Genomic DNA, 16,959 nt, shown 5'->3' on the forward strand with positions numbered 1-16,959 from the left:
TCCTGACCCTGCATAGGACTATGCAAGGGCAGTTGAAGCTGAGGAAAGATGATGTGACAAGTCTCGGTGGGCACCCTTTAAAATCTGTTGTCCACCGATTTTACACACGATGTCCAGCTTAAAAAGCCTCTGCACCAATCTTGTCTGATTTAATTTGATAAACTACGTGTGGATAAGGATTAAATGAGAATTTTGTAATGGAGAAAACTTGTTCTTTCTTACTCTTTAATCCATTAAAGATCTTAGGAGGTAAACCACATAAAAATTAAAGCAGTTGCTACAGAAAACACAAAGTCACTATTCTTTTTTGTATTGGATTTTGAAAAATAATAAATTCTTCTGAAAAGTAAAGTGCAAATTTATTTTTACTACCATCCTGTACACTTATTTTTTCCCATACATCAAAACAGATCACTCTAAAGAAACTTTTTTAGGAAATTGTCATAACAAAGTACAAGACAACTGTGAATAGTGTTTCTGAAACATTTAATGGACTGAAGTGCAATATTATATTTATGATTTACTTCTTTATACAGAGGCATTTTTCAGCCTGCAAGAGATGATGAAGAGCTAAACTGGATACAATATGAAGAGAGAAACAGACAAAATTCTTAAGACTTCATGATTTCATTAACACATTTAAGATCTTGGAGAAGAGGGATTAAAATTGGGATGGAACACAAATAACTAAAATGTTTTTACATATAGCCAGGGGATTCCTATAGAAATGAAATACAGTTATAAACAGGGCAGCCATATAGTCATTTGATTGAAATTCAGATCAAGATGCAGGTAGTTCTTTATAAAAATTTTCAATTAGCATAAATGTGTGTGTGTGTGTGTGTGTGTGTGTATTTTTAGAATGGCATATTTGGAAGCAAGAGCTTAGGAAGGTTTCACTTTAAACTACAGACTGAACAGCTGTGGGTTGTTGTTGTTTTTTTTTTTTTTAAGAGTAGAACATGCTTACAAAAAGGACACAAAAGATTTACAGAAACCTTGGACTGAAATTGGCAACAAGAACTGAAATCCTGAACGGAGGCTGAGAAGGAAAATACATACCAGACTCTCTGAGAATAATGTGTGTGGCAACAGAGGAATTCCCAGAGTGACAATTGGAAGATTATAAAGATACTCTTTAATTTTTGTAAGAGGTAGTTTTATAGGTATGTTCATAACATTTCATAACATTAATTTATAGCTTGCACTAGTAAGAATATAATGATATGTTAATTCTTCCATTCTAACATCACCCTTCTAATAGAATATTGAAGTTCAGCTGCTTGAAACAGTTATCTATCCTATTTATATTGCAAAGGTTGCAAAATCAGCCTAAAATGATGGTATGTAATACAATTTAAGGTGTGATTTGCTGTAAGATTTTGTGGCCTATTATCTAACATCTGATCTAATCAATCAACACTAGCATTAAGTATCCAGTACATAATGCAGGAAAGAGAATAGTCTTCTTAACAAATATGCTTGAGTACTTTTCCTAGGTCCTCAAAGAAACTGAAATATCCCTCTTTCAACAGCAAATCATTTTCAGCGAATGAAGAAATAAAATATCAGAACCTCAAAACACCCCCACAAATAACCCCATCTTTTGAAGTACATCTGCTTCATAGATATGCTTTAAAAATTAAAACAAATGTAATATGGAAATAAGAAAAATACTGATATAGCATTAAATTAGCAACTAACACTGAAAGTAGCATCTAATATAGAGTGTATTAATTAATGAATGTTAAAGATGCTCTGTTTTAGCAATTTTATGTAAATTGAATTATAAAACAGCAAACATGCAGTAAATTTTGGATACTTATAATTAGATTTTCAATGTAAGCCATGTTAAGCTCTCTATGTAAACTGCATTATTCAAAAGCTTGTCTTCTTAAAGAAAATTACTATTTGACAATTCTATAGAATATTCAAGAAAGGTAATTATACTGCACTGGTTGTTAAAGATGCAGGTGTTGAATAAAGTCACTGCTTCAGCTTTTACAGAGAACTATAGAACATGAAAAGAAAGGAGACAATGAGAGTAGTATGATTCCTAATGCCAAATCTTCACCTTTAGAACATGAGTTTACATTATCCAACTTTACAGAAAACATGGACCAAAAAATGCAACCCTATGTGTAGCTTTAGAAACCTCTCCATTGCCCTGCAAAAAAACAAAACAAAACAAACCACCCCCCCCAACCTGATGTAAAATTCATATAGGCAAGTCTATTTCCACAACTGAAATGGAAATGGCATGAAACCAGAGTGCCTCTTTTTTAATGAAAGGCCACATAATTAATCTGGAAAACAAAAGTGATTGACTAGCGCCAGTGTGAAAGAAATGTACTGACTGACCCCAGCTACTACACAAGTGCTCAGTGTCACTGTTGATCCACAGACTAACTGAGCTTTAGCTTTCTGAATTGCTTGTCCTTTGATACAATGTGCTGCACAGAGAGGCAGTCTAAAAATAAGTTCATTATTAGAGTTACACTTTTTAATTAAGATGTTAGCACAATCAGTAATGCGCATGAAGCCAAAAGGGGCGACATTTGGAATTATTAAACCTAGCCTATGGGTAGCACTCTTCAGATTTATATGTCAAATATAATATCCAGATATAATGTATAGGATTTTTTAAATCCTACTCTGAGTTACCTGGGGCACAGTGTCTCCTTGTTCCACAGGGCACAGGAGCTCTGCAGATGGAATAAAGAGAGAACAGGCCCCCATGGTTTCTACAAGTATTGAAAATTTATTTAATTAACCAATAGGTGACAACTGGTCAAACCAACTGGAAAATTGCTAGAAAAGGTTTGAACTGCATTGACAACCTTCAGACACATGTAAGCCAAGAGATATTCATAAGCCCATATGAGAGTCAGGTGTTTTCCCTTTATATGTTCTTGTAAATTGATAGGCATCAATAGAGTAGATATAGTCATGCTGTGAAATGCTACATGTGCTGTTTTTGAGAATATCGTAGTGTTGGATGGTACTGAACAGCCAGCACTAGGACATTATTCTCAGAAATAACAACTTCAATAGATGGTAGAAGACTGGGGATCTGATTATTCTCTCCTACAAACGTTTCATTGGTGTAATTCCACTGGCTTCAGTGAAGTTATTCCTGATTTTTCTCAGTGTTGCCAAGCTTAGAATGAGGCCTAGTGGTGCCCAACACCTTTGGCATACACAATGGTACAAAGCAGAGGATTTGGGGAATTCATACTGAGTCCATTTCTAAATATTACTTTGAAAAAATGTAAACCCTTCAAAGAAAACAGTAGCAATATTATTGATCAGGGCCCATATGCTCACAGCAGCTGCCTGATGTCGAGGAAAGCAAAAACCACAAGAAACAGCTGCCAAGGAGCAGCACAAAACAAGGAGCTATCTCTATGTTATGTTCTTTGCTGAGGAACAGTCCCTATCCATGCATGGCAACCTGCATCAAGTCCACAGTAACTGTTGGGTAAGAATAATACTGAAGCACTAGCTCCTGCTGTGTGCCAGCAGCCAATGGCAGCATGGTGACTGGTCCCTTTCTACCGTGCTAGCTAGTGGGGAGATCAGAGTGCAGCACAGAGAACATGGTTTGTACATGGGCCTGGCTGGGGATCTGTAGGATTTTCATGGATGCCAGCCCTTTCATAGAATAGAATATCAGGGTTGGAAGGGACCTCAGGAGATCATCTAGTCCAACCCCCTACTTTTCCTTGTATTACCCTATAGTATACTCATGCAGACTTGAAGGCATGTGTATGTGGAGAATCTGCCTAAATCACAGCCCTCGCAGAGCTTAATGAAAGGCCACATAATGTGAACTAATTCCCCTTTCCAATGTTTTTATGCAGTTCTGGGATTTATAGGTTTAGGAGAATAGACAACAAGAACATAATATGAATGATACTACTATACGCACAGGAAGACTTTACCATGCTGGCAGAACAGCCAGGTCAACAAAATATTTAGTGGCTCTTGATTTTGTAACAGAAGAGCTGTGTGCAGCTCTGTGTGGAACCCTATTGCCAGATGTTTGCTTGATACATGATGCTTTATTTGATGAGCCCACTAAAATCTTATGGCAAGAGCCTCCTCTCACACCAATTTTTCACCCATATAATTCCATTTACCTCTGCGGAGTTACTCCTAATTTACATTGGAGTAAGTGAAAGGAAAAATCAGACTCTTCCTTTTTTCTGGGCCATGACATAACGAATGTAGGATTTATGAGAATAGCAATCGGAAGTTTAATGAAATAATTGCCTTTATTATGGCCACAATCCTATCAAAATAGTTTATTTGTGTCAACGTTTCCATTGGGCATACCTCGGGATTTTAACTCCAAACTGAAAATGGACATAAAAGGTCCCCACCAATGAGCAAAATCACTTGAAAAAATGACCAGAATTTGACTGCTATGCACTTGATATGCTTTGTTAAAATGAGCATTTATATAGTACTTTGCCTCTTCAAAGAGCTCCTTTAACATTAACTAATTAATCCTTACCACGTATCTATAAGGTAGGAACTCACATATTTTTGTCTCCATTTTGCTGCTAGGGAAACAAAGAGAGAGGTTAAGTGACTTTCCTAAGGTCAAACAAGAACCTGCCAAAGCTGGAATTAAAACTCTGGACTTCTGGCTCCCAAATCTGCAACTTGTCCTGGACTCCAAGCTTCCTCTCTGTTGTGCAGAATAAAGAAAAACTTTTTATTTTTTTATGATAAAGTCTGTCAAGATCCACAAATTAGGGGGGGATCTGGGGTTCCCTATCATAACAAGAAGCTTTCTAAACCAAAGTACTGGAACCCAGTGCCACCATTATTATCCTCTATACCACAGAAATCTATAATGCAATAGCCATCTATGAAAGATGAAGATGAAATGATAATTTTCAGCTACACTTGAGAAGCATAACGTATCTTGACCTGATTAAAAGATCCTATTCAAAGGAGATCAAGGTTTTACATTATTCTTTGTGAAATTGTGGGTAGAGTTGTGTCGGAGAGATGGGAAACCCCTATTGATCCAGCTAAAGGGATGTGGGAGGGAATTTAACAGCAAATTGGGTAACCACAGGATTCTGATTACTCATGTTATTGAGCACCAACATAAAACGGTATTTGCTGTGAAGCTGAAATGGTGGCTCAGTTCCATAGAAAAGAAAGAAAAAGACTTCTGGGAGGCCATGAAAGATTGTTGTCATCAAATATTTATAAAATGCTATGCATTTATATAATGCTTTACAATATAAGGCATGCTCGTTCCCCCTTCCCAAGCTTACAGTCTAAATAAGGCAAGACAAAACATAGGACAGATGGTCAGAAGTTGGGGAAGCTAGGGATTACTAGCAATGCTTAATTTGTGCCAGGGCTGAGCCCCAGCCCCTCTCAGTTTGGCAGTTCATAGCCCCAGAACCTCTGGGCTTGCTGCATCAGTTATGAAAGTAAAAAAAAAAATTGCTTGAGCCCCAGAACCTCTTTCCTTACAAATTAAGCACTGGTTACAAGTGACTAGAAAAAGGGATGAGAGATTTCTTGAAGAGAAGAGAGGGAGGACTCTTGACATTTGTGAATGAAGACAAGATTATTCTAGGAATTAGTATTCCTGACAGAAGGACAACGTTATTGTAAAAAAACACAAAGCAAAATGTGGGAGAAGACAATACAGGAAGGAGAAGGTGAGAGGATTAGGATGTTCAAAGGAAGTGGGAGAGAGTTACAAGAGGCAAGGAGGGCAGGCAAGTAAGCAAGGCAATATTAGGTAACACCTTCAAAGTGAGGAGGAAAAGCTTGACTATTATGTGGTAAAAGAAGGAATGGCAGTGAAAGGATGCAATCAAAACAAATAAGGACTGGTCTATTTGGGACTATGCACTAAATTTGAGATATATATCTCTTTCTTCTTTATATACTACTGGAGAAGAAGATAATAGTTCTGGACCCACGTACCTATATATAAAACACTGTATATATATAAATTTGATTGTGCAAATGAACTATAGGAGGATGGGTGTTTGCTTATGCTTTTTATAAAATGAAATTAGTATAATTTTCCTTTGTTTCCTTGCTGTAGCAAAGTCATCTCCTCCATCTGCATAGGCAGAGTGGGTGAAAAACCTATGAAGTCAGACAAGGAGTGGCGCTAACCCTTCTCCATGATCTCAGGGAAATTGTTCTACCTATGGGAAGGATGAGCCATTGCTGCGTGGAGGGCACAACCACTGTCCCTGGCATTGTAGAAAAAAAAACCTACAGGACTTTAGCAGTTCTAATGCAGGCCTTGTGGGAAGAAATTTACTCATTGTCTCCATCTACAATGTGGAACCTATTTACAGGGACATCCTGGGGGCAGGGGCTGGCAGGTGATTCTTTGGCTCAAATAAGCCAGGAGACTGTACATAAGTAAAGGGCCAGCATGCGGTTAGCTGCCCTAGCCTCCAGTGATCTATTCAGTTTGGAGGCCAAATCACCAGCCATTTCCCTGCAAAGGAGCAAACCACTTTTCTCCAGTGGAACACTTAAGAGGAAAAAATACTTGAGTGAACATTTGTAGTTTCTCATCCCTTTTCAAGAATCATTCACATAATGGAAAATCAGGATGTACCACATAAACATATCAGAGATTGCTTTCTCCTTTCTTTGGGAGTTATTTTACTAGTTACTGCAATGGAGAGAGGATGTGTCTATCTCAGAAAAGGGATCAGTTTGAGCTGGTGGCTATTATTATTCATACAGTGCATACAGTAGGTCGGCATGGTACTTTATATGTATAAACTGAGACAGGTGCTTGCCTTAAGGATCTTGCAATCTAAAATATAAAGCTACACAATAAAGACAACGCTGAGGGAGGGTTTTACTTATTGAAGTAACAAAACATGGTTGGAGCAGGAAAAGCACTTGGGGAGAATGTGTCTTTATGTATGCTTAATGTTTCATGGGCGGGAATTTGGGATTGCAATCATTTGACTTATCAGGTAATGTTAGCCACTAACCTCTTTGGTTTTAGTATGGTTTATAAATCTCCAATGGTCAGGTCTTGGGGAGGTAATGTGGAGCACTTGTATGGAGCTCAGCGATGGAGTGAGTGCTGAAAGAAGTGATTGTGAAGATGAATTTGTAGGAGCAAAGTCAGGCTGTCTCATTGCATCTTATTTTATTGAATGAGGAAAGAACCTGTCATTTGTCTTATAATCAGGGGACCACATTAGAACCCAGCATTATGATGGCAACTGATAATGCAGGAAAGGGGACTAAAAATAAGCAGGACTAAAGAGTTAGAGAAAATAATTTCAGAAGTTTCTTTCCCGCTTAAAAATAGTGAGTACTTTTAACCAAGGCGTCTTACCAAGGAGATTATTTGATCAACTTTTGCCTTTTGTTAACAACTGTCCCTTTTCATTTGAGGCTGAAAGCAAAATTGTCGGTGCTTCCGAATGTTGGTGATTCCCAGACGAGATGGAAAAGTGCCCGTGGTTGGTATTTTAGCATATGTGGAGTGAATGTTCAAAACCTGTATTATTCTAAAGCCTGGCTACAATTCATTTTTAACAATGATGTATCAAAAGAACATCTCTGTAGGGTACCTAATGAACTGCCAATTGGGTTCAAGACATAAAAGATTAATAATACCAGTGATTTACAGATATTGTTTTTCTGATTTGGTACCTTGGTTTCAATGATAAATGACTGGTGGGAGCCGCTCTAGCAAAGGAACTCAACTACTCCTAGGAGAATGTCTGAAACTAAGTCAAACTTTGACAAAAAGGGGCACGGGGGAGAAGGGATATCATGATCCTTTATAAAGCTGCTCATCCATGGTACTCAACACTACTGTAAGGCTATTTGAGATTCCTTTGTATGGAAGACACATGCACACACACAATATACATATGATAAATTATATTCTGTTATATTATCATTGATATATTTTTCAGTAAGTACAGTCATAAAGAACAATTCTTGATTTATTTATGTTCTCGGACTAATCCAGTTCTAACGGAAGTCAATGGGAATTTAGCTGTTGACTTCAACAGGATCATGCCCTATATAAATATGAAGACATTCACATTCCTATTTAACATTCCTTGGATCAGAAATTTTTGCAAATAGCAATGAAACATTGCTCATGAAAAACATTTGAATCCTTAAATGTAAATGTTGAGTGTTGTGAAATGTTGTGGGGAGGTGTATTAACCAATGATTTCCACTAGCATTCATGGGAGATGCATAGCTATATTTTGTTGCATTGAAAGTACATTCCTAGATGTTTAATAACTGAAATATACAATGAAATTAAGAAATTTTAGATTGTCTAAATCAATAACAACACAGGCAATTAACACTACCAGAGAGTTTGAAGTTTCTTTTTATGTAGATTCCCATCGATAAATCCCATAATATCAACATGCCAAATTTATTTGAATTATTCAGTTCATCACTGTTCAGGATTCACTTAACTTATGTAATCATATAAGTCACTAATCTTCCCATTACCTTTCTGGCTTTTATCTCCACTTTACCATCATGGGTCCAGTCCTATAGTACTAAATCAACTGGGTACCCATTCTTACAAACTTTTCACCACCTAAGACCAGCACTCCAGTTCCTCTTCCTACACGATTCTCTGTCTGCCAGAAGCTTCCAGACTTTCTTCCTCTTCAGTCTATTTACCCAGGACACAACTGATTATGAGACTAGGCTTGGCCAATCAAAATCTCATGCACAGACTTATCATAACCAGTCACTTAACTGTTCATAATTATTCTTTAGTTAGATACAAATAACATAGCACACTAAAGTTATTTGGCCACATTCTGATTTCAGAATCTAGAGTGATTCCATTGACTTCATGTAAAAGAGATCAGAGGCTGGCTCATTTTGTTTAGAACACCACGTAAAACAGGTTTACACATTTTTAAAACCTTGAATAACCACCAATACTTTTGCACATTATGTTTACTCCATATATGAGCCAATCTACCCAAACACAATATCTGTAAATGATTTTTATTTGTCTAGTTTCATTCAATTTTGTTTGGACTCATTTAGTTTAAATTATCACCACTGAAATCCAAGGGAGTCCACCTGAATAAAATCTGAAGGAAATGGTAAACTGGATCTGTATGATTTTGTAAATTGTAAACCCTATTTTATCCAACATACTGTCTTCACTCTTGTGTAAGAAAGTAATCTGCACTGTCAACAATTCTATTTAGTTTTAAAAACAAGTAACAATTACATTTGGTTTTAAAGTTTTTGAAATAACACTTTGTCATTACCTGTGGAAATCCCGTCCGTTAAAATCTCAGGACCCAACCCTGCAGCCCTCATTCAGGTCTGTAGTCCTATTCACCTCACTGGGTCTACTTGCATTGGTAAGAATTGAAGTATTTGGGTCAATCTTGCTTACAAAAGCAATCTCATCAAAGAAGAAACAGGCAATTGTAAGTGCATCTATAAGTCAATGGAATTTTTTACATGAGTAAAGCAAACTGGGTTAGGTCCTTAACATTGTACAGTTTCCCATCTCTCATAAAAGCAAATGAGGTCTGACAAAAGCAATGTCCCCTTCTTAACCTGTCTGAACTGGAACTTTAGATGCTGGAGTTATTTCAGTGGAATCAGGCTGGTTCATTGGTAGACATCTTTTAGCATAAAAACCTATTGGTATTTCTTTTGTGTCTCTTCAGCAGATAAACAGGACTAAATTTTGAGCTACCGACACAAAATTGCATGTGCATGTATGCATACAGTGGAACCTCAGAGTTACATACACCAGAGTTACAAACTGACTAGTCATCCACACGCCTCATTTGGAAACAGAAGTACAAAATCAGGCAGCAGCCAAGATAAAAAAAAAAAGAGAAGCAAATACAGTACAGTACTGTGTTAAACGTAAACTATTAAAGAAAAATAAATGGAAAGCAGCATTTTTCTTTTACAGCGTAAGTTTCAAAGCTGTATGAAGTTAATGTTCAGTTGTAAACTTTTGAGAGAACAACCATAACATTTTGTTCAGAGTTACAAATATTTCAGTTATGAGTAACCTCCATTCCCGAGGTATTCGTAACTCTGAGGTTCTACTGTAGTCCTAAAACCCTCTGAAGGCACTTTTTAAAAACCATAACACCTGAAAGGTTCTAGAACTTCACCCTCTAAAATGCTCATCCTTGCACAAGTGCAGATATTTTAATTTTTTAAGTATGCACACAGATGTTTAGGTGTATGCCAGCATGCTGTTTTGTATGTGTACCTGTGAAAACCATAGGTAGAGGGTTTGGTGAAAGTGTATCACCGAATGCATTAGATACACTGTCATTTGCTACATGTATTTTGTGCACAGTATTATATATTTACTATATGCATTTCTATAATATAGTACTATTAAAATACATTCCAGCAGTTTGACTATAGGTGCATTTTTCAAGGACAGTATAAAAGTGTCTACTATGATACAATTTATAAATTTATTGCTATATTACAGTCACATTTACAATCTGCTTGAAAAACATACTTATGTAATACCATACACTGAGTGCAATTCGATTTTGATGATAAGATTCCAACTCCCAATTTCAGCTGATCTAGAGATGTGAGCTGGGCAGCAGAAACACTAAGAAATCCCTCCCGATCGCAAATGCTTATTGCCTTTGTAAATAACTGACAGCCAGAGGGGTTTACAGATTTGTTGTTCAGACAACAATCAAGCCAATGTTTATTTAACCAAAAAGCAGTTCCATACCTGAAGCTATACTGTGTGTTCAGTTCACGACAATAATTTTCTTCCTTACATTGAATAGCACTGTCTGAAGACCATTTATGACTTTTTCTACTGAAAAACTCATATTATCTCAATGGACCACCTGAAAGACCAATGAGTGCCCCTCCCTCATCCCATTGGGCTGTATTTGCCATGACCTCACCTTTTCCCTATCACTTTGGGGATGTTGGTGGCAGCAGTGGTGCTAGCCTCACGGAGTCTGTGCATTAAGTGGAATGTAGGGAGCAGACTGTGACCAACCTGTGCACTCAGATGAAAGTCAGGGAGCCAGCTCCTTGCACCCTCTACTTTACCTTGAACATCAGAGCAGCACAGTCTAGCCCAAATTGTAAAAGAAGCACTTCTACAATGAATACCAGTTAACTAATTTTCAGATTGCAGAAAATAAGGAAGGGCAATATTGTGGCAAGAATGTTGGGTTTTTGCCAAACCTCTTCCCTTTTTGGAGGTCTACCATCTGTAACACCATGCACAACTCATGGAGTACAGAAGAAACTGAAAGCATAATAACAACAATAAAAACAGTAACAACAACAAAGAGCACCAGTTAACCATTTCAATCCACAGGCAGTCTTACTTAAGTCATTTTTCAAAGATAAATATGGGTAGAGGAAACACAGGATAGAATGTGGGCTCATTGTATTTTGTCCTAGAGATATTTTGCTGTAGTGTGTAAGGGGTTTTTCCTTTTCTGAGTTGCTGTCAAAGACCTAAATGAAGTAAATAAATAGAAAGAAAGGTACGACAGACAATTTGTAGATGAAATGTTAAAGACTCTGCTGGATGAAACTTGCAAATCTGCTCATTTAGCTCAGTAGAAGCCTGCTCGACTGGGAAACAGACAGGCCGAGATCTAGTCCCACCAATGACCTCTCCATGAAAATTAATTAATTGGCATGTGTTGTGCTTTGTTAAGGGAAGGGAGTAAGATACTTCATGAATATGAATTAAATGCATGTGGAAGCCAAAAGGTCCTCTTTTTGAACCATCTCTTTCTGCTTCTCCAATCTATGCACCCTAGAGATACATAATGAAGTTGTAGGCAAGTAGCATATTTCGTGTTTGTGAACATTAAAAGAAAAAAGCAACTATGTGCTTCATATTCCCAAAAAATATGATACAGTCAATTATTAATAGCCTCCACATTTGAACATACAGAGGCAGAAAGGTCATTTGGGTCTGAATGTTAATACTATGACCCAGATTCTGATGTATAAAATGAATTGGTGTTGATATTTAGTAGAAATGATATATTGGGAACATATGTTTAGATAGCCGAAAAGTGCCACTTAGCTATAAAGAGAACCTGACCTTTTAACGTCACACGGTTTGATCATGTAACCTTTACTCCTATGAGCAGCACTTACCCACACTAGTGGTCCATTGACTTCAGTGGCACTACTGCAGCATTAGACGGTTGCAAAATCAAGCCCACAATCTTGGAAGTTTTATTTAAAAACTATAACCATACCCTATGAGGGGAAAATTCACTTTGAACGAGGAGTAAAACCTATAGCAGGGGATAAGGAGAAAAACCTATGGAAATCTGAATTTCTTTGCTTTACAATTATAACTGATGACATCCAGATCAGTACCACAACTTGGGTGGATACCATAAAAATGTTTGAAAAGTAACTGAGGAAGTACTGAAACAAAGAGTTATACAATCAGTTTTAAAAAAAAAGTTGAAATGTGTCAAAATAGTCTTAGTAGACAAAAAAACAAAGGAGAAAAAGAGCAGAAGTAAATTAATCTTCCCGAAGTATATTACAAAAGGGGAAATGCTTGGTAGTCGTTATTTGCAGTAACAACTCAAGACAAATGAGTAGTTGGTGCGTTAGTTCTGATGAAGGACATGTGAGAAAGACAATGGCTTTCCATTTTTAAGTTAATCAGCACCCAAGTGATGTATTTCTGAAAAATAATAAAATGGATTAATCAGGAGCTCAGGGAAAGAAGGTCAGACATTTTATTTCCACCACGTGTGGATGAAATATACATAACATAATAAAGGGATGCTGTCGACTATCTGCAGGAAGAGCACCTGGAAGATTAAAGCGGTGGACATAACATTAACAAAGTACAGACCACACTGAATTAATGAGCACTGGAGATAGACATTCAGTAGAGTCTTAATTTATTTTCCTTTTCTAGCTCATCCTTTAAGAAAATGACAGTGTCTTCTTATCGATTTTACACTCAGAGATCAATCAGAATTGCCCTGACTCAGACAAAATTTACAGCACTCCCTGACACTGCCTGGAGCATCTGGGCCTAAACAGACATTACAAGGAAGCAATAGATCATGTTTGTATGTAGAGCCTGACATGCTTAAAAATAAGCTAATCTGTAGTGGAATTTCCTTCTTTTTGACAAGATGTTCTGCCCAGCTCTTCGGCCTCATGTTATGAATTTCTCTCCCAGTTCTACTATTAATTATAACATGTGTATAGGATTCATGTATTTAGGCCCTGAGGGAGGTCATCTGCTCTGCAGTTTTAGATAAAATATAAACTAACAGATCACTCCTACTTAAACAATGTGAAATGTCACTCTGAAGCACTCCATAAAAAACCTAGAGGTGTTCCGTCAAGAGCTATGATCAATTCTGACAACCCAACAATATCAGAGCTAAATGATGGGCCTGTACATTCCTAAACAGCCCTCTGTGGAAATTGCTGTATCCGGAAGCTCTTTTGTGCAAGTAACTAGATGTATTAAATGCAATAATTATAGAAAAGACACTGTGATGGTTAGGCAGTTGTTGGCTAAGCTGACTTGTTTCCACACTACCATTTATCTTGTAACTGGGGATTGCTTCTGCGCTGACTTAGAAGCACTTAGAAGCACTCTGACACTTCAGAGATAGGATACGGCTCTTCTACATTAAAGACCTCAAGACTTTCCAGTTCTCAGTGTGCCAGCAAGATGCCAGCAAAAGAAGATTATTTGTGAAATATTTGCTGAATCCCTGTTGAAGGCAAAATTTCAAGCTTGGGGTTAGAAAGAACTGACTCTACTAAAACTGGGCTACATAAAATAAAGTATTTAATAAAGTCTTGCTATTTAACTCCCCCAGGGAGTGCCACTGTAGTCACTTAAGTGACTAAATCAAGGCCCACTGGGGCCAGGAAATGCAATAGATAGGGAACACTTAATGACACACTTTTCTATCTTCCTCACATTTGATCAGCTGACAAGACATTAGGAGCTCAATCTTCCTAGGTGCTATGAGTTTTCTGTGTAGCACAGACTGCACTCAGCTCCCTTTGCTTTCAGTAGAAGTGGCAGGTGTACAGCCTAAGACAGGGTCAGATCTAAAGCTATGCTGTAGTGGGGCTGGGATCACACCAGAACAGCATACCAGCATTTTTGCCACGTGAGAACAAAATGGCAACCTCCACACAGCGCGACCCAGCAAGGCCACACTGCATGGAGGACACCATTTGATAGAGCAAAATGGCACAGTGTGTGTGCGAGGCCATGCTGGCAGGGTCATTCTCATGCTGGCAGGGCATTCTGGTAACTGCCCATTCGGGACTACACCTGATCATTTACACTCAGCCTTTATACTGTGCATTTATACTCTGGAAAATCCTTAGGATAAAATTCCTATCTGACTCATAGCCCATCATAAAACTTTTTCTAGCGAAACAACCCAGGTGCTCCATACGCTGGATGACAGATCAGGACCTATAAATATCTGTACCTTCTATACAGGCAGATTTTCACATCAGACAACTGGTAAATAGCTGGTATGCCTGATAAATCATGTAGATTTCTTGCCTGAAAAGGAATTTATTTATATTTTTGCACAATACACTTGAGCACAACTTTCCTTAGCAAAGCCTTTGCCTTGGTTTTCATAAGCTAAAAAGGTGTGTTTTTGAATCAAGTTAGGTGAACTTGATTGAACCTGCCCTCTTGACAGCCCTGTAGGAAGAGTTTAGCACCTTTAAAATTGTTTTAGCTGGTCTTGCAATAGCCTAGGGTGTTAAGGAGGGGTTTTCAATCAAGTTAAGCTAACTCGATTGAAACGCACACCTTTTTTGCTGATGTAGACAGGGCTGTTGATATCTTGCAAATACTTATAGTGGGAGGTTATGTTCAATTCCTCAGTCTAAATCCTTCCTTTGGTGGAGATGGAATTTGTTGTTTTGGGACTTTTCCTGAGACAAGAACAAAAAAAGTTGACATGCAGAAGGTGGAAAGGCACAACAGAAACACAAACACCCTAGCAGTCTGGATTCTGAAATGCACAAAATATGATGACATGGAGTATAAGAAATAGAACATGATTTATTTATGGCACCCCAGTATATGTCTTGTCCTCAAGTAATCTGGCAATAAATTACTGTGGTTTCAAAAAACAAAGCTAACAGCAGTTATATAATTTACCTTTTCTGTTTTCCCCTTATTTCTGATTGTCTGGTACAACAGGACCTACCCTGAAGAAATAAGAAAGATATAATCTTCTGGGGGGAGGAGGGGATCTTGCACTTGCTTTCCCTAGAGAAGCCTCTCTCCACCGAATAGTGATTCTAGCATCCCAGTCCCCTGGTTCTCCTAGATGCCTGGATCCCCTTCCTTATTTGGCAGTCCCATGATATTCAGCATTTGGTTGGCCTCAACAGATGCCTGGGAAGAACTTACTACAACTCTCAGGCAATCACCAAGACAAGCTTCAGATTCAACCAATTTTATTTAAAAACTTGTTTAATTTACAACAGCTATACAGACACTTATCATGATCCATGTGTAACTTTACATGAAGTATCCTAAAAATCTACATTAGGTTCAGCTGTGCCTTCAAAGACTTATCAAACTCTCATTAAAGTCAAGGGCTCAGTTTTAAACAAACAACATAATTACCAGGTAAATCAGGTAACAAAACAAAAAAATAAGATTTTCAGATATGACTCATGATTTGGGGTTTCTCAGTTTCTGGGTGCCCAACTTGAGATGTCTTTAAGGGGCCTTATTGTCAGAAAGTGTTGAACATCCAGCCTCGGAAAGACAGGCCCATTGAAGTTATCTCAAAATTCGGGAGGAAGAACAATGCAGTGGTTAGGAGCACTAGCCTAAGACTCGGGAGATCTGAGCTCTCTGCTCTGCTACAGACTTCCTGTATGACTATGTGCAAATCACTTAGGCCTGGTCTACACCTAAAAATTGTGAAAAACTTTGTACCCTGTGCAACATAGTTAGGTCTACGTAAATCCTGCTGTAGACACAGCTAGGTTAATGGAGGAATTCTTCCGTAAACCTAGCTTTCGCCTCTGGAAGAAGTGGATTACCTACATGGAGAGAAAAACCCCTTCAGCCGATGTAGGAAGCATCTATGCTACACCAGCATAGCTGCAGCACCATAGCTGGGACACTGTAGCTGCTGTAGAGTAGACATACCTTTAGTTTCCCCAGGCCTCAGTTTGCAATCCATAAAATGGTGATAACAGCACTTCCCTACCTCACAGGTATGTTGTGAAGATAAATACATTAAAGATTTTGTGTTGCTCAGATTACACAATAGTGTGGGGCATGTAGAAGTACCTTAGATAGAATGTTCATGAGTTTTTACTCTTAAGATTTATTATTTTCCCCAAAGTCCTGATTCAGCTGCATTACCTGCAACAGCAAAACAAACACAAACCAACACTTGTTGTCAAGTTCTGAAGATGGAAACTTCTGTTTCAAAGACAGTTGTAATTTTTATAACAATAACTTGTTTTTACATGGACAATTCCCTGTTTGAAACACCAGACAACATTCTTCATGAAGATTTAAAGGCAGGTTCATTTAAAGCAAGAAACAATATTGTCCTCTTTTCACTTTATAGATATAATTGGATCTTCTGTATTTGATATTATTTCCTTTAACATTTTTCAAGCTTACATGAACTTTCCAATGTCAAAAACTTTGTTCTATCAACTATATAGGCTAAACCTCATGGAAAAACCTCATAAAATGTAATAGGAAGAGGCCAATAGGATTCTATAGAGAATATTCTAAAGTCCTATGGAATTTAGGATACTCTTTCAATAGAATTTTTAAACCAACAAAACTATGGAATTTATAGTTAGGATACAATTAAATTCTATATGTTGGTGTAAAATTATATAGAAAGGTTATCCTCTCAGTTGAATGTGTAGGACTTTTCAATAAGG

Source organism: Dermochelys coriacea, chromosome 2 (genome assembly GCF_009764565.3).
Source record: "Dermochelys coriacea isolate rDerCor1 chromosome 2, rDerCor1.pri.v4, whole genome shotgun sequence".
Classification (NCBI taxonomy): domain Eukaryota; kingdom Metazoa; phylum Chordata; order Testudines; family Dermochelyidae; genus Dermochelys; species Dermochelys coriacea.